Consider the following 23,210-nt stretch of genomic DNA (forward strand, 5'->3'; position numbering starts at 1 on the left):
CGACGCCGAGGACGGCTTTCCTTTCAATAAAGGGCATGCTAACCATGGATACGACCATTAGAACCCTAATTGTTGGTGTATCTAATAACAATTATAATCAGGTGAATTCAGTTACAAAATGTTTTCAATATGTTACTTGCAAAGAGGCGGAGCTACTATCTTGTGTAATCTTATTATGTAGCCATCTTATTGAACTTTACAAGTCCAAAGTGAAGATGAAGTGTGATAGCCTGCAAAGGGAGATTCAAAGTGAAGCCTATCAAGTCTACTTTCCAACAAATCAAACGGCACATGATTCGGAGCTTGCTAGAGAAAGATATCATGAATTAAAGTTGAATCCGATTTGGGTCCGAGCTGTCAGGAGACCCGAATTTGTTTTAATCACCCAGGCCGCATCCGGAGTCCAAATCAAGCAAACAAGTACCTTTCCAACGGATCTAGCCCCATCAAGAGATTCGACTCGTGCTGACCGTGGCAGACAAAACAACTGACGGATCTATTTTTCTGTTTCCTAAAGAGTTGTAGTTTGTTAGGAAAGTTAGAGATAGAGTTGGATTTCGGCCTCCTTACTCAAGGTGGACAAAAATATCTCTCCCTCCTCCTTTATATACCCCATGAGCCCCCCTAAGGAGCCTTGGGTTTTGATTAGATAAAGTTTAGCCTTTGCTACTTTCGTGTAATCGCATGTGTCGGTTAGACCACCTGTTTTACCGTCATCAAGACTCCAACAATATTGAGTATTCAGATTCATGAACCTTCATATCTCCTATTCGCAATTTCAGATTGCTTTTCATCTTGTTCTTACTTGTTCTTCGATTGCTTGCAGGAACAAAGTCCTTCGTGGTCAGGTTGATCGTGCCCCCGCGGGATCAATAACCTTCCAGAGTTGGTGTATCGATCGCTAAGGCGCTGCCTCCTAGGTTGTAGTCGGATCGTCAACGTCACCTCCTACCAAATCGATAATTAGGTATCTCATCGAAAGATCGGGACACCCTCGAGGCTATCACAACCTTAGAGGTTACAATTAACTATATTACCAATGTAGTTACCCAGCTATCCATGTTAGACTTACCACCATGCCACTGATATACTTACCAACCTTAGAGGTTACAGTTTCCACCATATCACCGATGTAGTTAACTGGCTATTCATGTATAGAGTTACAACCATAGCATTGAAGAAGTTATCCACGTGTTATGGTTATTGTTCCCACCCGTCACCATAGCACTGCTAAGTTACCAAGTTTATGTTATAGTTACAAGCATGGTACCGATGTTCTATCTTTAAAGTGAACTTGTGTAAGCCAGGCTGCTTTACCTGGTTGTCTAGGCTACAGTTATCACCATGACACTGACGTAGTTAGCTACATGTCCAAGTTACTATTCATGGCCATTGTATTGTTGTCGTTACCCAACTAATTTAGGTATAGTTTTGAAGTTGGTAACTCACTATCCAAGTTGGATACATTTCCAACTTGATTGATGGGGTCATTGATTAGTAATTAGTTACCAACATAGCAATAATGTAGTTACCAACACTTTAAGGTATAGAGTGACCACCTTCTCATGATTAGGTTACAACCATAGTGAAGACCTTGCGTAGCTACCCACTTATCCAGATTATATAATTATCGTTATCACAATAGCATTGGGGAGTGACCCGACTGTTAGCCTATGGTTACCACATGCTATTGATATAGTTATGCAACCTTGAATTTGAAATTACCAACATGATATTTTATACAGTAACCAAGTTGTTCGTGATACAGTTATCACCAGGTCACCAATATAGTTACTTATCACAGCACTGATGTACATATAATTACATGATTGTTCAGTGATAAGATATGTACATATAACTAGGTGTGAATGGTCCGATAACGCAAGTATTATGGGGCTGGTAACTTTTGAGCTACAACAAAAGTCGTCGTTATGCAAGTAACTAGCTCTGAACGGTCTGTTAAGCCATGTGTTTTTAGGGTCGGTAACTTCTGATTTGCTCTAGCAAAGTCGTTGAAATGCAAGTAATTTAGGTATGCATGGTTGTTCAGATAAGATAGTCGGGTAACTGGCCATGAACGATCAAGTAACTCTTGCGTTATTGGGCTGGTAACCCTGGATCCAACCAATAGTTAGTTGTCAATAGGCTTGGTAATTTATGTACCAATCATTGGTAATTTTTTAGTTTGAAAAAAAAGTTGCCGAAACATATCTAATTGGGATCTAGTTTTGAAGCTCTTGTCGTTAAGAACTCAACCGTGAAACCGGATCGTAAATCGGACGTTTCGTTACGTAATTAAACTATTTTGAATTTTCAAGATATGAGAATCTTCGATGACGTCATCTTTTTTTGTATTTATGCATGCATGTTCTACTTTTTGCTTGATTCCATGGGAGGAGCTGAGCATGCCGTAGGAGCCGGAGCAGGATTTCAAAATGAGGGGCGTATGGTAGTTAGGATACCTACCGTACGGCTGCCATATAGTTTTGTCCTTACAAGATATGATGAGAAGGGAACGTGAGGTTCCTATTGATTATACTAGGGGCTGGGGCGTGCCTCTTGTGGCGAAACTGGATGGACATGCGGTTTAAGGTGGGCCGTTCTTCCTTGCTCGTTTCCTGCTATGGTCTAATCTGGAAGCCCATAATAAGTATTGCTGATAACTAAAACAAACCGCAGATTCAAGTTTCAAAAATAGAAAACATACCGTAGATATGGTTGTCAAGGCTGGCTTCCATTGTGTCGGGGGATGACCACGGGTAGGGTCGTGACTACACGTATTGGTCGGCTAAACCAAAGCAAGGCAGATGCAAACAAATAAGCCGGCACTGTTAAGCCGACTTTCTAACAGGCCGGCAGGTATGCCAACATCTCTATCTTGTCTCATATGATTGCAGGACAAGCACAAGCTATCTTATCTCGGCTGGAGCCGAGATATGCCAACGGTCTTATCCTGATCACACGGCCTAAAGTAAGGGTGCGTTTGGTTGCTGGAAGATAGTGGAATGTAACGGAACCATTCCAGATTTTGATCTGATTCCAGTGTTTGGTTGTTGAAACATACAAAACTAGAAGGAACCAAGTGGTTCCTGAGAAGGGAATATACCTTCAATATCCAGAACCCACTCATAACACGAAAACAAAGGAATCATCTGGTTCCGATCGGAACATGTAGGCCAGGGCGAAATATCCGATCCATTTTCTCTCCTCCGCTCATATCTCACCATGGCGGATGCCTAGGGCCTGGGCGAACCCATCTCGGCAAGAACCCAATCGGAGGAGACGGCCGACGGGGAGGCTCTGGGGAGGCCGGCGCCGCCACCACCACGGGCGAAGTCAGAGGAGCGCGGCGTCACCCCCTTCCCCAGCGCCCGACCCCCTCTTTTCTCTCTCGTCGTTCTATTTATCCCGGCTGGCTCCATAGGTCCGGCCACCCCCCACACCTCAGATCCCGGCTACCCCACGGGTCTAGGGCGGATCCCGACCTGTGATGGAGGAGGCCGACGGCAGGGAGAGGAGGGCAGGCCAGTTAGGCGGAGAAGGCAAGCTGCTGTGCTTTCCTTCTAAATTGTTTCCTTCCAAATCGAGATGATTGGAAATTCATGTGGATTAGTTGCTTTCCTTCCAAATCGAGATGATGGATTTGCTGTAGTCTATGGCATCTATGCGGATGAATATATGAATTTTGTTTGTGTTATCAACTGATGTTCAGAATTATTCTTAAAAAAAACTTGTGTGCAGAATTTGGAGGTTACTTCACCAGCAGGTGAGTACATCATTGGATCACATTTCATCTCTCAAACCAAACACATAATGAAACCATTCCATTCCACTTTATTCCACCTCAACCAAACAACAGACTAGAACCATTCCATTACATTCCATTCTTGTAGGAATAGAATGGATCCATTCCATTCCACCTTACTCTGCAACAAAACACAACCTAAAACTACGTTCCTTTGATGACGGAAAGGCAATCATTGCTCACGTTGCCGTGTCGGACGACTGCACAATGACGCGCCGTAGAAGGACGGTGACGAGTGCCAAAGCATGGCTACAGTGCACGCCGTCTCACAGTACGAAAAGCACAAAGCTGCATTGTCCCCTCACAGACAATTCGGAGGGGACCACAGGCAGACCCGACGGGCCCGGGAGTGGTTAGGGTTTCCCCTTGCCCCACCTGTCAGTGTAACATTCTTAGCCTATATATAGAGGCTTCACCCCTCCTGTGAGAAGGGTTCCCCCATTGAGTACTAGTAGTTCAAGGAGCACCATTGTAGCTCTCCAATATCTCGGGTAATACAAGCTAAGCAGGAGTAGGCGCTTTACCTCTACAAGAGGGCTCCGAACCTGGGTAAACACCGTGTCTTCTCTGTGTTGTGCGTAGTTACGCTGCACCATCCCTCCTCCGGATCCTCCATCATCCATCGGCCCCAAGTTAAGCCATCCGGCATCTGCCGTGACACCACCACGACAGTTGGCGCCCACCGTGGGGTCATCAGCGGCACTGGCTGGAGTCTTCATCCGGGCGGGAAGCATCCTCGTCACCGGAGAGCGCGTGGCCTCCGGTTTGGTCCAAAGATTCGGTTCTCTGGACTTCATCGACAACAACGCAGGCTGCTTCAACAACGCGCCACTTCCCTGTGCAGGCCGGTTCATCAACTTCGGCATGCACGAGGTCTATATCGCCACTAACTCTCCTTGCAGGTATCCTGAGCATGTGGTGGTAGCTGAGGATCCTCCCACCGTCTGCGCGGCTCACGGCCGGCATAGCGACTGCCCCGTTAGCTGCGTGGAGGTCATGGTGACGGCTCAAGGTGGCGATGCCGGCAAACGCGCAGCAGAAAGCGCCGGTGTCCCGAGCAAGTCTGGCAGAACAGCACGGCCCCCACTGGAGAGGCCCGAGAACATTGGCAGTTAGGCCGGCACTTCCGCTGTGCCGGCAAAGCCGACTCCGCTTTAGGCCACCATCGAGAGGCTGACGGTACATGTGGCTCCAAACGCGAACTCGTCCCAGCTCCAGGCTGAGCTGGAATTCCAGCGCCAAAACCTGGTACAGGAAGCTGTCGACGTGTCTCGCACTCGACAAGAGCTCGAGATCTCTCTCCATGAGTACAATAAAGCTCATGGTCTTAACTCTACTGCTAAGCTTAACCCTAGCCGAGTAGGAGTTGTCCGTTATCGGGGCAAGAACTTGAATGCCGAGATAGCTAGGGATGGTACAGTTGCACCTGCTATGTCGGGAAGCTATATGCATCGGCATTGAAGCCAAAATATAGCACTCCTGTTAAAAACCTTAGGGCTGCCGAGGCTGCAGCAGAAGAGTTGCCTAACCTCACAGGAGAGGCGCTCCGAGTACAGCCGCAGTGTGTGAAGGAGCTGCTCCACATTGCTAATGAGCAAAATGAGGCGTACATGAAGTTGCATGCAAACCGGACGCATCCCAGATCATTCACTCGGCTGCAGGCGCGGGTCGCCGAGCCGACAAGAAAGCGTCTTCACCCAATGTCAGTGGGAGACGGGATAATAGTGTTAACTCCGGCCGAGACAAACGGCTAGATCACTATGATCCGGCATTCGCTGGGAAGCAAGTTGCCAGGCGAGTTCATGATGGTCAAAGTGGCCTACATCTCGGCAACAATCGCCGAGACCCGCAAGAACATCACTCGGCAGGACATGGACACCGATCTCGGGGTCCGACGCCCAATACTGCTACGGGTCAGCAGGGTGCCGGGCGCAACCCCCTGTATCGAGGTGAGGATCAAAGGAAAGACCGTCACAATGACGGATACTCGGCCATGGGAGATGATGGTTATCTTAGGCGAGAACGTGATAACGTCGGTCCACTCAGAGCTCGAGTGGGAAACCGGCAAGTGTCGCCGCTTGATGCCCGCCATCGGCTCGACATAATCTATCTGTCGGAGCTTCTGGAAGAGCAGGGTCCTCCAGGACCACTTTGCTTTGCTTACCGGATTATGAGAGAGACACCTGCCCCGGGTTTCCAGCTACCCAGGGGCACGAGAACATATGACGGCAGCACCAAGCCAGAAGACTGGTTGGAAGATTATGTCACCGCAGTGCATGTGGCAGGTGGCAATCGCAGATGGGCAGTACGTTACGTACCCCAAATGCTAGAAGGGCCAGCCAGGATTTGGCTGAATAATCTGCCCGAGGGTAGCATCAACTGTCGGATAGATTTCGAAGAAGCTTTTGTTAGCAACTTCACCAGCACGTACAAGAGGCCTAATCGCCCTCAGCAATTGTCCATGTGCAAGCAGAGAGATAACAAGACTGACCGAGAGTACCTAACGAGATGGAACAATCTTCGCAATTCCTGTGAAGGGATTGTGGAATCGCAGGCCATAGCATGGTTTGCCCAAGGATGCCGACATGGCAGCATGTTGTGGCAAAAGCTGCAAAGGGAAATCCCGGCTACTTTCGCCGAGATGATCAAGGTTGCAGACATGTATGCGTTGGGAGACCCAACCCAGCCGTCACTGATGCCGGCAGAGCCGCACAGAGAGCAACCGACATACAACCCCGCCGGAGCATTCCGGAGAAATGAACATCAAGATCATAGAAACAAGAGATGGGATGATAGGACGGATTACCGGTATGGGCCAGCTCATGTGGCTGCGATCCAAGATCAGCCTGATGCTGGTCATAGCCGGCGACAGAAGACTAGGAATCAGCAGTGGGCAAGAAAGGAGAACAAAAGAAGCCGTGGCAAGATAAGCAGAAGTACACATTTGAGATGATGCTTGATCAGCCTGGTCGTTTCCACACGACCCATCCAAGCAAGCCGGTGAATCATACAACCCGGCAATGCAGTTGGATGCAACGGAATATGGAGGCAGGAATGAGTACAAAGAGCACCACCAGAGCTACATGATTTTCGTCATGGAAACGACTGACAACATCGGCATGAGATGGAAGTCAATGCAGTTATGCCGGCGGTACCAAAGTTCATGTACTGGTCGGAGCAGGAGCTCTGTTGGAGCCGGTCTGATCATCCTAGAGTCATGTCGAATTTTGGTGGCTACGCTCTGGTGGTTGATCCGACGCTCATCAGTCCTGACATTAACGTCAAGTTCACCCGAGTTTTCATTGATAATGGGAGCAGCATTAACATCATGTACCAAGACACAACGCTCAAACTCGGCATTACCAATAACATGCTTGAGCCCAGCTGGACTACCTTTCACGGTATTGTGCCGGGAGTGTCATGTGCACCGGTGGGCAAAATCCAGGTTGACATCTTATTTGGCACAAGGGAGAATTGTCGGAATGAAAATTTGGTATTTGAGGTGGTGGATCTCAACAGTCTGTATCATGCGCTGTTGGGCGACCACTCATATTGGCTATCTAAAGATGAAGATGCCGGGACCAAATGGTACAATAACCATTTCCGGCAACTACAAGCGTTCAATGGAGTGCGCGGCTGCGGGTTCTGCTTTGGCCGAGTCAATGGATCGGATATTTTCATCGGTGGATATGGAGGCGCCCTGGCCAAACCTATTTCTTTCTGCCATCTCCACTACCACATCCGATCACGCTCCCCTTCTTCTGGAATTGGATGTTGATTTTCGTGTGGGCCGGCGGTTCCATTTCGAGGCTCACTAGACCAGCGCGCCAGGCTTTATGTAGGTGGTGAGGAAGCTTGGGCCTCAATTCTTGGAGTTTTGAACCCTTTTAAGAGGGTGGCGGCTAAACTGAAAGAATGCGCGAAGAGGCTCAAGAGCTAGAGCGATAAGTTGATCGGGGATCTAAAGCTGCAACTGCTGCTTGCTTCCGAGCTCATACTGTGCTTGGATGTTGCGATGGAGACTAGGTTGCTCTCCGAGGAGGAACGTGCTTTACGCATATTTTTGAAGAGGAAGTTCTTGGGTCTCTCTTCGATGGAAAGAACGCTGGCCAGGCAGAGTTCAAGGATGCTGTGGTTGAAAGAGGGCGATGCGAACACTAGATTTTTTCATCTTAACGCTAGCCACAGGCGCCGCAAGAATTTTGTGGGACAGATCGTTCATGAGGGTTCGATTTTGACCGAGCACGAGGACAAATCAAGGGCTGCGGACGATTTCTATGAAAATCTGTTGGGCACCGCGGTGGATAGACCTTTTGGTCTGGATCTGGATCTTCTCCAGGTTGATCTAAGTTCTTTGGAAGAGGAGTTCACCAAGGAGGAGGTGTGGGATGCTGTTAAATCTCTGCCGCAGGAGAAGAGCCCTAGCCCGGATTGTTTTACGGGCAAGTTTTACTCCTCTTGTTGGCAACTCATTAGTGCTGACATAATGGATTGGTCCATGCTCTGAGTAGGTCGGATGTCAGGGGTCTAGGGGCTGTTAATCAGGCTCTAATCAGCCTCTTGCCTAAACGGCAGGATGTGAAGGAGTTGCGGGACTTTGGACCTATCAGCTTAATTCATAGCTTGGGCAAGCTCATTGCTAAGGTTCTTGCTATGCGGCTGGCAATGAAGCTCCCAGATTTAGTGGGCCACCATCAAAGCGCGGTTGTGAAGGGGAGATGTCTTCATGAAAATTTCATGATGGTTCAAGGGGCTGCGAGGCGGTTGCATGATTCCCAGCACGCCTCCATTTTGTTGAAGCTTGATATAACCAAGGCTTTTGACTCGCTCTATTGGGGTTTTTTCTTTGAAGTGCTTCTCAAGAGAGGTTTTGGGCGGCGATGAATGTCATGGATTGGGGGCCTTCTGGGTTCTGCCGCCACCATGATCCTGATGAATGGCTCGTCGGGGAGACTGATTTTCAACAAACGTGGTCTGAGACAAGGGGATCCCTTATCTCCAATGTAAGCTTCTCATCTGGGAGTTCTCACTGACTGTGGACTGCAAAGCCGAACTTGTTTTTTTGCGGATGATGTGGTCTTGTTCCTTAACCCCAATCAAGACGATCTCCAAGCTTGCAGTGCTCTTTTGGAAGATTTTGGGGAAGCATCCGGATTACATGTGAACCTTGCGAAGAGCTCGGCTCACCCGATTCGATGCTCGGAGCATCCAATTGCTGTTGTCGCAAGGGAGATGCACTGCCCGGTGATGGATTTCCCTTGCTCCTATTTAGGGCTCCCTCTTGGTTTGAGGAAGATTTCTGCGGCTCAATTGCAGGGCCTTGTGGACAAGGTGGGGAACAAGCTGCAGGGTTGGCGCGCCTCTCTTCTTTCAACGGGAGGACGGCTCACACTGCTGAAATCTACCCTCTACGCGCTGCCTGTGTATGCCATGATATCACTCGATCTCCCGGCGAAGACAATCGCTGCCAACGAGCGCATTTGCAGGGGTTTTCTTTGGAAAGGAAGGAAGGAAGCTAAGGGCGGTCACTGCTTAGTCGCTTGGAACACAATGCGCACGTCGAAGAGGTTGGGGGGCCTGGGAATCCCTAATTTGCGTTCTCTGAATGTGGCTCTTCGTGCTAGATGGAGTTGGCTCCGAAAAGCTGAGAGATGGAGGCCTTGGAATGATCTGGACATAAGGATTTCCGGCCTCTTGTGCGAGCTCTCTGAAGCGGCAACCAGGGTTCGATTGGGAAATGGTGAGAACACTGAATTCTGGGGAGATCCGTGGGTGAGGGGTACCAGCCCTAAAGACTTGGCTCCCAAGGTCTTTGCTGCATCGAGCTTGATGGCTTGGAACTCCATGAGTGTGGCTGATGGGCTAGTTGACTTTGGATGGGCAAGAGGAGTGAACCCTAATCTGGACGAGGAAGGGTTGTAGTAGTTTCTCCACCTCGGACAGGATATGTTTGAGTAGAAATGGACTGCGTCGGGAGTTTTCTCGGCACGTTCGGCCTATTTGGCTTTGTTCGAAGGGAGGGAGGAACTTGCAGGAGTAGATCTCATTTGGAACTCCAACGCACCAACGAAATGTAAGTTCTTCGTGTGGCTCGCTCGCAGAGATAGATGCTGGACAGCGGATAGGTTGGAGCGAAGGGGCCTAGATCATCCTGAGCATTGTCCTTTCTGCGATCAAGAAACGGAGACAATCTCGCATATTCTGCTCGGATGTGTTCTTGCAACGCTAGTCTGGTGGCAAATCCTTTGCAGATGGGGGAGGTTCAGTGGCTACCTGATGAGAATTCCAACATCGTGGATTGGTGGGAAGGCGTTCATCTACGTGGTGAAGCAAGACGAAGCTTAGCGACGAGCACGACCTTAATTTTTTGGATGTTGTGGAAGCACCGCAATAACATCGTGTTTGAAGGGGTATCGCCAAGCTACAACGGGCTATTGGAGAGCATTTCTTCTGAGGGGAGAGTGTGGAGAGATGCCGGGCTTTTAGGGCATAGTTTTTGTTCTTTCCCTGAGGTGGTTAGTGCGGAGTCGACGGGTATAGGCTAAGTTGTTTTTCTCACCCCGTTTGGGGTTGTATAAAACTGCGTCGTAATATTCTTCTTTAATGGATGATACGCCTACTTGGGTGTATTCTAGAAAAAAAAAAGTTGTGGCACTGGCTCAGCCGGCGCAGACCGCTCTGCCGGCTATGACCAACCCTCATGGCAGTGTGGCTTTCCAAGTGGCCAAAGTGACGAAGAAGATACCGGTCGATAGCGAGTTCGCAGACCGCACCGTTATCATTGGTGCCGGCCTGACCAAGAAATAGGAAGGCGAGCTCACCGACTTCCTCCGTGAGAATCGGGACATCTTTGCATGGTCAAACCAAGACCTGCCGGGTGTGCGGAGGGAGTTGGCTGAACACTCACTACATGTCAGGCCAGATGCAAGACCTGTGAAGCAGCCCCTTCGATGCTTCGCCGATGACAGAAGGAAAATCATATCGGAAGAGATATCCTGGCATTTAGCTACCGGCTTCATCATGGAAGTTTTACATCCCGACTGGTTGGCCAACCCGGGCATGGTCGAGAAGAAGAAAGATAACCCAACCACGGCCAAAGTATGGCGCATGTGTATCCATTACACCAGTTTGAACAAGGCATGCCCTAAGGATCCTTTTCCACTACCTCGGATCGATCAAGTGATCAACTCCGCTGCCGGGTGTGAATTGTTGTCTTTTGTAGATGCGTATTCTGGTTTTCACCAGCTACCGTTGAACCCTAATGATAAAATAAAGACATCATTTATCACCCCGTTCGGGGCTTATTGCTATCACACTATGCCGTTTGGTTTGAGAAATGCAGGGTCTACTTATCAGAGATGTATGCAGAAATGCTTACATGAGCAACTAGACAAAAATGTGCAAGTGCATGTCGACGATGTTGTCATAAAAAACAAAGAGAGCAACACGCTCCTAGATGATATCTGAGAAACATTTGCAAATCTGAGAAGGTTCCGAATGAAGCTAAACCCGGCCATGTGCACATTCGGGGTGCTGGCTAGAAAGTTACTCGTATTTCTGGTGTCAAGCCGAGGCATAGAAACTAATCATGTAAAAATTGCCGCCATAGAAAGAATGAAGTTGCCGAACTGTCTCAAGGACATACAAGAATTTCACCGGATGCCTCACATTGTTGAGTCGTTTTGTTAGTCGGCTGGGTGAAAAAAATGACAATGCCCTTATACCAGCTGATGAAGAAAACTGACAAATTTGCGTGGACCCAACAGGCAGAAGTGGCTTCTCGAGAGTTGAAGAAGATGATTGCTACGGCGCCAATATTAGCTTCTCCGATGGCCCGAGAGCCGATGTTACTATATGTAGCAGCAACAAACCGAGTTGTCAGCGCCGTCATAGTGGTGGAAAGAGATGAAGATGGCAAGTCAGTACAGAGGCCGGTATATTATCTAAGTGAAGTATTGTCATCATCAAAGCAGAACTACCCTCACTATCAAAAGATGGCGTACGGCGTTTATATGACGGCAAAGAAGCTGAAACATTATTTTGACGCACGCCAAATCCAGGTAATATGTGAAGCTCCTATCTCGGCGATCATGAGCAATAAAGATGCAAGTGGCCGAATAGCCAAATGGGCTATTGAGTTAGCACCCTACACACTGCAGTATGACAGACGAGACGCTGTAAAGTCTCAGGCACTGTGAAGCGATCCTCCCCCTTACAAAGGGTTCGATCTCTGTGCTTACCATGCTAGTCCCTGGATCGACTCGCTAGCACACACAGTTTCAAGATGTAATATCAAGATACAAAGGTCAAAAGTATATTACATCGCATTGATCCAGAATTTAATAGTACCTTACATATTGCATAACCTCATAGGTTATCTCGAAAGAAAATAAAATCTTGCGGCGGAAGGCAGAAGATACAGGAGTCCCACAACAACTCCACAGTCGAAACATGTTGGAATGTGAACTCGCAACCCTAACAATTCGTACCTCACTCTTCACCTGGTTCACTTGCAACATTTAAACGTTGCAGCCACTAGGGAGTCAATACATTGAATGTATTGGCAAGTTCACAAAAGGGTTATAACAGATCCTATCAAGTATATGCATTATTTGGCTTGGTGAGGTTCAGGCTTTATGGCATGGTAGCAAAACATAGTTTATCTTATTACAAAGAATGATACATTATTGTTAACTAATGGACACGAGGTAGAAACACCCATGCTTCTATTAACCTAGAGCACATTGAGTGGATTACATCAAGTGCCCCTACCCTTTTCAAACCATTCATTTTATTTAAGAAGTTGGAATGAATGAGACCTTCCTTAAAGCCCCAATATCTAGTTGCTCATAATTGTCCGTAACCGGGGACACGGCTAAATACTTAGTTTGACACTCTCGAGAGGTGGTACACTTTACCCACAAGAATTCGACATGTTAATCCCTTGCTGTCCTCCGGGTGGAGTAACAACGGCATCGACTTCAAGAATTTTCAGAACATGTTCACCCAAACCACCTGAGAGACCCGCGCTCCCACCTACACAACTACCTCAGTACAATCCCTCGAATCTGGGTAAACATTTCTTACTCCATCCAGGCAGAGCCCATATTACATGTGGTTGTACTGGAAGCTACTAAACAGGAAACTAGACCAGTCTCTGGTTATCCCGGGTGGCATCCCACATTGTGACGCAGGCGCTCCCCGAATCCACGGAAGAGACGTCCATGGACGATCCATTCCTGAATCCACAGGAACTCGACTCAGAGGGACCCATAGAAATGGACCTAACCGTCACGACATCCGAATACTCAAAGCAGCCCACCCAGGATGGTTCATTAGGGTTGTTTTTACCAAGTTTCCAAAATTACTCCACATCATGATTTCATAGTGAATTGAGATTCCCTCCCACGTTTACTAAGATAGCAGGGCTAAACAAAAACTAATCACGAAAGTTATTGGTGGAGGATTCATGGCAAAGGTAATGCTATAGCTAGTAGGTCAATCATAGCTAGCATAAGTACGAGTAATAGTCTTATCAATGCATTTCTACAAACAACTCTAATGCATAAGTATTTTAAAAACAAACAGTAATAGGATATGATCAAAGTGAACTTGCCTGATTAGTGTCTTTGTATTCTTCTTCTTTTCGATACTCACAGTTACCGCACTCCGTATAATCTATCGCGAAGAACGAAAAGCAATAATAAATAACCATTCGACAACTCCAAATAAAGAACCAAAGCAAATACCAAGTTTATATTAAAAAGTACCTAACTACTGTTAGGCTATCCTAGGCATAGATCTATGAGGTAGGAACAAGGCTTGGGTTCTATCGGAGTTGAAACGGTGAAGTCATTGACTGTTAACAGATACAATTTTTTAGGGGTCCTGGGCTACTGTAGATTAACTTTGGAAGGTGTACAAAGTGGTCCAGAAATTAGAGTTTGGTATATTCTAGTCATAACAGAAAGAATGAACTGGTTTGAAAATATGGATCAACATGTATGGGCTTTGGAACATTGCTAATCAATAAGACAGTGTTAACAGATACAAAGTTTGGTTGGGCATGGACTAGTGTGGCTAAGTCTAGAATTTAAGTCTATATGAACTGTTATAACTTAGATACTTTGGATGTTTGGCAAATGGTGCTAAGTGGCAGAACATGGGATGAAAAGTAAACTAATGTATAGTATTAAGATTGTACTTGCCAACACAACAAGTCTCATCCCAAAAGGATATACAGAGAATTAGCTACTGGCTTGCAAAGCTGGCTAGTCTGATTCTGACAGATTAAAGATACTAAATTCTACTGAAAATGTACTGGTACTAATGGCTTCAAAAGATAGAGGACCAATGGGATAAATTAAACTAGATCTAACAAGATTTCAAAAGCCACTGGTTTAACCTAAATAGGAGTTGTGAGTCAAAAGATACAGGCTTACAAATCAGGCTAATCTATAACAAAGTTTCTGTAACTAAAGGCTTAGAATTGGCAGCGTGGGAAACTGCTGAAGGTACTGTTTTGCAATGACGATGCACTAGTGTGGATGAACTTGGAAAGGTTTTAAAAGAGGTCTAGGATGTATATTTGGATTTGATCTTGACATGACAGAAAGAATCATCTAATTTGAAGTAATGGCTCAAACGATGAAGGCTCCGGAAGATAGCTAACTGATGTGACAGTGTTAACAGATACGACTTTTGATTGACGATGCACCTCTGTAGATGAATCCTAAGTTGTGCAAGATGTACACTAATGTGTAGAAAATGATCTAATTGATGATCTACAGAAGGTTTGGAACCAAACAGATCAATGGGACAATTTATATTAATTTCGAAAGATGGCTAATCCAGAAACAGCATACTGTGAATAGCAATTTCCAACGAGGATGCCGTACTCAAGATCATGGAGACGGGGTATACAATCTGGTCTGGTCTAGAGAGCTGGACGTGCTCTAACTAAAACAGAAAGATTAGGCCAAAAATGATACACTGATCAAAAGATATGCGCTTATAAACATGGCTAATCAAAACTGCTGCGGCTGAAAAGTTGCTCACCGTAAAAGACACAGAGTTCGCCGGAGTTGAAGGAGGACGGCGATGAGGTCGACTTAGGGTTCGATGGGGCCGTGGAAGACGTCGAGGCGGACACCGTGACGCGGTTTTCGGGGTCGAGGGCGTCTCCGGACGGCGACGGGCGGAGCTCCGGGCGCGGCTTTTGCATGGGGTCGGGGACGACGCGGCCAACGGCATCAAGAGGTCACGAAACCTTGTCAAAAAGGTAGGTAAGGATCACATGAGTCTATCGGTGAAAGGAATCGAAGAACGGAGGTTCGGGGTGATCTCACCGGCCACAATGGTGGCGGTGACCAGCGGAGGAAGATGTCGACGTAGCCGGCTGTACAGAGGTTTTGAGGCCAAACTTTCTACATGGGAATGAGAGAGGAGAGGCAAAGGCTCAATGTGATGCACGTGGAATCCTTTTATAGTGGCTGAGGAGGGAGATCGAGCGTGGATGTCGACGGCCGACATTCGGGGCGCCTCTTTTGGAAACTGCGATAATGAGAGGAAACTTCAAATTGGTTCTCTGAGTGGGTTCCCGGGATGGTGAGGATTGGTGGGGTGGTTTCCTTTCGGAGAGAGATGCGCGGGAAGAAAAGAAATCGAAGGAAGAAAATATGGAAGGATGGATTTCTGCTTAGGTGCAGAGGAGAGGAGGAAGAACACGAGCTTGTGCTCGTGCTCGTGCTCGCTCGGTGGAGATGGGCCGACCCAGTTGGGTCGGTCCATTCTCTTTTTTTTTTGCCTTTTTTTTTCATTTATGTTTTTATTAATAACTTTTGATTCCTAACTCCAAATAAGGCCAAATAAACTCCAGTAAATTTGTAAATTCAAATCCTCCTAAGTGTGAACTTTTGGGACTTGAATGCTTTCAAAATAAAATAAATAAAAATATTTTTACTTATATAAATGTCATTAGGGCTTCATAAGTAATACATAAAATAGGTTTTGAAAACTATTATGAAATCTTTGTTTCATAAATTAGTTTAAACTCCAACAAAATATTGGGTTGGCATACTTTGCACTAAAACCCTTTCTTAGATAAATACCCCATTGGGTTAGACTCCAAATAAAATCTTATAATATTTATATCATTCAATAAATTCCCAGATAGCTTTATAACACCAAATCACAAACCATGTAAACATTGTAGATGTTTCCAACTATATATATATATATTTGGGAAGTCACGTTATCCCACTCTCAACGACGGAATAAATGTTGGAATAACATTTGCACATGAGGATGTCATGTTGTCCTCTTCTCGAATATTTGATAACTTCCTCTCGAAAACAAAATTAACATGTCAAAATAAAAATTGAGAAAACTTAGGTGAATCATTAAATATGTTTTCCAACCATATACTTTGGAAAGCCATATTATTCCTTTTTTTAACATTTACTTAAATGTCGGAAATCATTTCTAATTGATTTAAATATTCCAATGATGCTCTCAAATGGTCATGGCATCCAAATTGGAATCTTAGTGTGTTAATAAATTCTTCAGAAAGAAAATTGGATTTATTAGATGCGAATAATAGTTCGGATAAAATCATAATATGCAAACGGCTCCAACTGAAATACTTTGAACTTATGTAAATGTCCCAACCATCTTGTATAATTTGGATAGTCATATTAATCCACTCTTTGGTTGAATATTCAAACATGGTGTGGAAAAATTTAAATAAGTCCTAAAAATTCCTTCAGAAATTCACAACCAAAATATTTCCAAGGCCAAAATTTTATTTAAAATAATAATTTTATTTAACATTCCAGAATTGGAAAATTCTGGGATGTTACACGCTGGCGGATTTCCTAGTTGATTGGGACGAGATGGAATATGAGCCGCCACCACCTTAGACCAATTATTGGAAAATGCATTTCAGTGGCTCCAAGATGAAGAGCAGGCTGGGTGCCAGCATAATCCTCACCTCGCCTAAACGTGATCAGCTGAAGTATGTGTTACAAATTCATTTCGCGGCATCCAATAATGTCGAGTATGAGGCACTCGTTCATGGGCTGAAGATGGCAAAAGAAATCGATATTTGCCAGATCCAGTGTTTCGGTGATTCCGACCTGGTGATCCAGCAAGCCTCTGGCAATTGGGATGCATTGGACGCCAATATGGCGCTATATCGCTTTCATGTGCAAAAAATCAGCGGTCACTTTGAAGGTTTTGAGTTCCATCACATACCCCGGGTGGAGAATGAAGCAACTGAGACTCTGCAAAGCTGGGATCAATGCGGCAGGCCATCCCGGTCAGCATAGCACTGGAACATCTGCGCAAACCTTCGATCAAGCCGTCACTAGAGTCAGAATTGATATTTATTCCGGCGAACCCGGAGACCGTGGTTCCAGTAACCCAGGGACTGAGGGCCCTAACTTGGCCGAGGCAATGGCAGTTGAACCGATGGAAATAGACGAGCCGGTATTCACGACTCGTCCTGTGCCGGTTTGGGCGCAACCAATCATGTCGTACATTAAAGATGGAAGTCTGCTGGAAGATGAAGTGTCGGCAAGGCAGGTTTAGAGAAGAGCGAAGGCATACACAATTATCAACGGCGAACTGTACAAGAGAAGTGTCACCAACGTGTTGCAACGTTGCGTCGAGCCAGAAGAAGGACAAGAAATCCTCCGAGATATTCATCAAGGCGAGTGTGTCCATCATGCATCCTCAAGAACATTAGTAGCTAAGGCATTTCGGTACGGATTCTACTGGCTGAGTGCGCTATAGGAGGCAGAAGATATGGTCAGGAAGTGCAACGGTTGCCAGAGATATGCCAGCAAAGTCCATATGCCGGCATCTGAACTGAAGACAATACCAATCACTTGGCCATTTGCTGTTTGGTGTTTGGATATGGTGGGACCTTTCAAGCGGGCGCGAGGAAACATGACGCATATCCTGGTCATGGTGGACAAGTTCACCAAATGGATCGAGGTGAAGCCAATATGGAAGTGTGATGGAAAAACAACAATGTCATTTTTAAAGGATATCATCTTGAGATACGGCTACCCGCATAGTATCATCACGGATAATGGAACAAACTTCGCAGAAGTAGCTTTTGCACGGTTCTGTGTGGACAAGAAAATCCGGCTTGCTGTCGCCTCCGTAGCCCATCCTTAGTCCAATGGGCAAGTTGAGAGAGCAAACAGCTTGGTTTTAGCCGGCATAAAGCCTCGCCTAATGGAGCCACTTGAACACACTCCAGGGTGTTGGCTGGATGAGCTCCCGACTGTGTTGTGGAGTCTTAGGACAACCCTGAATCGTTCCACAGGCTATACGTCATATTTCCTCGTCTACGAGGCAGAAGCTGTCTTACCAGCTGACATGCAACATGACTCTCCACGAGTAACCATGTATACGGAGGCCGAGGCAAAGGAAGCCCGAGAAAATGATGTCGACCTGCTCGAAGAAGCACGAGAATTGGCTTTATCCCGGTCAGCCATCTATCAGCAACACCTCAGACGCTATCACAGCCGGAAGGTAAACCCTCGGGTGTTCCGGGAAGGAGATCTAGTGCTCCGGCGTGTGCAACGCACGGCCGGCATGCATAAGTTTTCACCTCCATGTGAAGGACCCTTCATTGTGAGCAAAGCGCTGCACAATGATTCATACTATCTTATAGATGCACAGGACCCCAACGCAAACAAGATGGACAAATCCGGCGAGGAAACAAAGAGGCCGTGGAATGTAGCTTTGCTTCATCCATTCTATACTTGAAAGATGAGTATTTGTATCGTTGTACCCTTTTCATTATGTCGGTTATTTTGAGACATTGAATGAACCGCCGAATTCTTGAAAGAAACTCGGGGACTCCCCTTTTTTATGAAAGTTGTGTTTAATTATTTGCTTTGTATGTCGGCTTGGCTAGACTGTGTAATCTTATGTCGGTTTAGTAGTGTGTCGGTACCGAAAACTCTCTCTATGACTTAGTTGTTGTCCGCAACCCGGCTTCATGGAAAGCTAGAGCACGAGTACGAAGTTATTCAACACATGAAAAACGATTACAGAAATAAGCAAACAGGCGAGCCGAGATGCGCGTTTTTTATCTAACCCAATACCTTCTCTTATGCCTGATACGGGTGCGGGTGGCCCGATCTTTCGATGAGATTGGTAACTCTCGATTTGGGTAGGAGGTGACGTTGACGATCCGACTACGGCCTAGGAGGCAGCGCCTTAGCAATCGATACACCAACTCCAAAGGGTTATTGATCACGCGGGGGCACGATCAACCTGACCACGAAGGTCTTTGTTCCTGCAAGCAATCGAAGAACAAACAAGAACAAGATAAATAGCGGATGCAATCTAAAATTGCGAATATACTATATCAAACCAATGTCTCAACGAGACGATAAGTTGGAGTCTTGACGACGGTAAAACAGATGGTCTAACCGACACACGCGATTACACGAAAGTAGCAAAGATGGCTAAACTTTATCTAATCAAAACCCAAGGCTCCTTAGGGGGGCTCATGGGGTATATAAAGGAGGAGGGAGAGATATTTTCGTCCACCTTGAGTAAGGTGGCCGAAATCCAACTCTATCTCTAACTTTCCTAACAAACTACAACTCTTTAGGAAACAGAAAAACAGATCCGTCAGCTTGTTTTGTCCGTCATGGTCAGCACGAGTCGAATTTTTGATGGGGCCAGATCCGTTGGAAAGGTCTTGTAATTACCTTTCCAACAAGTACTTGTTTGCTTGATTTGGACTCCGGATGCGGCCTGGGTGATTAAAACAAATTCGGGTCTCCTGACAGCTCGGACCCGAATCGGATTCAACTTTAATTCGTGATATCTTTCTCTAGCAAGCTCCGAATAATGTGCCGTTTGATTTGTTGGAAAGTAGATTTGATAGGCTTCACTTTGAATCTCCCTTTGCAGGGTATAACACTTCATCTTCACTTTGGACTTGTAAAGTTCAATAAGATGCCTACATAATAAGATTACACAAGATAGTAGCTCCGCCTCTTTGCAAGTAACATATTGAAAACATTTTGTAATTGAATTCACCTGATTATAATTATTAGAGACACCAACAATTAGGGTTCTAATGGTCGTATCCATGGTTAGCATGTCCATATCATCCTCCCTTTCTTGAAAGGAAAGCCATCCTCGGCGTCGTTTATGCTGAAAATATGCTAACAAAAGAGACAAGGTATGCGAATGGTATATGTATATATCGTTATTTTTAACTCCACTCCCATGTTGCACAATTAATGTTTTATAACAAAGTCTCATGCAATAATTAGTAAAACAATCATGATGAATAACATTCCAGCAAGAAGATTGACAATATTGTTTGCATTTATAAGCGAAACGATTTCTTGTATTTGGTTTGCACCGCTCACCATTACACCATCCCAACATTGGAGAATAATAATGAATAGTATCCAAATTAGTTACTACAATATGCTGAAATTTAGAGCAAGTCAAAGCACTAATATTCAAACAAGCATGTAAATAACTATTTGGCAAATAATCAACACCTATATTGGAGGTCCTATCAAAATGATTAAGCATGTGCAAAAATTTATTTTCTCCCAAGAGAGGAAAATTATCACAAGTAATGCAAATCTCATGCACCAAAATGTTATTGTTCACATCATGTTGTCCAATTAAATGAATTGTGTATCCATGAACAGCAAAAGATTTCGAAATTGTTAACTCACACAGTTTATCCATTGCATGCGACAAATACATGGGACTATCAAGTGCAATATAACACAAAGAATTAATAGGTGGATCGTTCTCAATCACTCCATGTGTAATTAAGTCGACACAACCTAAACCAAATTTATCTACATCACATGTTTCTCCCAAAACATTAGTTATTTCCTCACATGATTCATTCTCATCAATATCAAAATTAATATGTCCACTCAAATCATTAGAAGAATTAATTTCAGCAGTAGGTGCACTCAAATCAGCATGTAAATCAACAATTTCACATGGTGCAGAAAATTCAACGGGTATCTCATTTATTTCATCACATGTCATATTTTGTTCAGCAACACAATCATCTTTATCATTACCTTGTAGGCTCAACACGTTTCTTGTACACCTTCTCTCCAATTTCCTCTCCGCTTCACGAGCAAGATTAAGCAAACACAATAGAGAGTCGTATTTTCCGTATTCAATTATGTAAGAAATATCAAAGTTAAGCCCACAATAAAACCTATCCATTTTTCTTTGTTCGGTTTCATCTAAACCAGATCGCAAGGTTAAAATTTGGAACTCATGGTAGTAATCATCAACAGTTTTATCATCTTGTGTCAAACGTCGTAATTTGGAACGCAACTCATAAGCATAACTTGGAGGAACATATTTTTCTCTCATGATTTTCTTCATATCAAGCCAAGTGTGAGGTATTTTGTTTTCTGTAAATATCTCACACCACCATGATAATGCATCAAAACGAAATTTACTACTAGCAATTTGGACCTCACGACTATCTAGTACATGGAAGCATGTGAATTGTTCAGTTAAAGCTAGCTCCCAATCTATATACGTTTCAGCATCATTTTCCCCCTCAAAGAAAGGTACATACAATTTAATTGTATTAGAAGGATTGTTTTGTACCGTTGCCGTGGCATTATCAACAAGAGACGTGGAGGATGGCCGTGGTGAAAAGCACTCATCGCGGTCACGGGATAGCATCGGTCTAGTTGCCATGCTTCGTGTAAGTCCTGTCATGGTTAGTAGAAAACAAGAAACAAATCACAGTAATATGTTCCTATCAACTACTAGGATGTGGCTATAAGTCGCTCAACTTTCAAGCTAAAAATCAAGTTCTTACAAGTTCTTACCATGCAAAACAGGAAGATGATGGCCAACGGCGTGACCAAGCCCTCCGAATATTAAATGTATCGATGCCTCGGTAACAAACCAACCTAGGTGTAGAATCTGTGGAGCTTGGAGGCTTTTGTGAGTAGCAAGGAATAGCAAATAATCAAATCAGTAATGCAAAGTTGAAAATATGCTCAATAATGCTAGTCCTAGCTGCTGGAGTCGATAAGAACGAATTACAGAAATAATCTAAGCCTAGATACTGAAGAAGGTAGGATAGAAAGATGGCACAACAAGTAAATCCCTAGGATTTTTTTTCTTTTTTTTTTCTTTTTGTGGCCTTCTGTTTGGCTTCTTATTCTTTTGTTCTTCTTTTTTCTTTTTTCTTTTTTAACCCCAGAAACTCACGCAAAAGAAGGACCGGAAAACTGTACGTCGGTCTGTCGAAGAACAGCAAAAGCTGCAGTAAGAAAAATTCAGAAAAATATGGAAAAATATAGGTTAGAAGGGTATCGACACAAGCTTTCCAGCAAGGGCAAGATCACTCAAAACGGATGTCGGACCGTGGAGAAAACTGACAAACACCGGGCTGTAGCGACGCTGGAAAACGGATGCAGAAACTTGGAATCTTCAAAAGTCCACCTTACAAACCGAATTTGAGGGTCAAACTGCAGGGCAACGCCCTGGATATTTCCTGATGCGCCTCGTCGTGAGCTTTCCAAAAAGTCCAAGAACGTCTAAATCCGAGTTGGTACGCAAAAGATACGCCCGTTTTACTGAACACGGGTCAAACCCACCCGAAACTAAAATTCTACTCGGACTCGGGTCCGAAACTGACTCGAACTCTTTCTCTTTTTTTTTCCTTTTTTTTTATTTCTTTCTTTCCCTTTTTTTTTCTTTCCTTTTTTTTTTCAACTTTCCAAACAACTTGATCTCTAAACAAAATTCGATCTATGATGAAACACTTTCCAAAAGCACTCCTTATAGGACTCGGACTCGAACTCGCGGCTGAAAATTATTACTTGCCGACTCGATGTAGAACTCGAAGAGGGACACAGTGTAGGACTTGACGAGGGACTCGGTGTAGGACTCGAAGAGGGACTCGGTGTAGGACTCAAAGAGGGACTCGGTGTAGGACTCGAAGAGGGACTCGGTGGAAGATATGGTGGCGGCAGGAGATTATGGCGGTGGTGTGGCAGGAAGTTTAGCGGCGGAAGATTGATGAAGGAAACCTGCGTCACACGAAGAACAAGAAAACCAAAAGCAAGTTCGATCTAGTAGAAAAAATTTGAAAAACGATCCAATCTAATCCAGCAACTCGACACGATTAATGCAGCAAAGATTCAACAATGCAAATACTAAAGTGAAAATTGCAAGGCTCGGATTGGTTTTAGGACAAGGTAACTAATTCTAATTTTTGTTTGGCTTTTTCTGGACGATAGGTAAAAAAAGATCTAAACTACGGATAAACTGGAAAAATCTCACCGAACAACCTTAAGCTCTGATACCACGTGATACGGGTGCGGGTGGCCCGATCTTTCGATGAGATTGGTAACTC

This window comes from Brachypodium distachyon, chromosome 2, assembly GCF_000005505.3.
Source record: "Brachypodium distachyon strain Bd21 chromosome 2, Brachypodium_distachyon_v3.0, whole genome shotgun sequence".
In the NCBI taxonomy this organism is placed as follows: Eukaryota; Viridiplantae; Streptophyta; class Magnoliopsida; order Poales; family Poaceae; genus Brachypodium; species Brachypodium distachyon.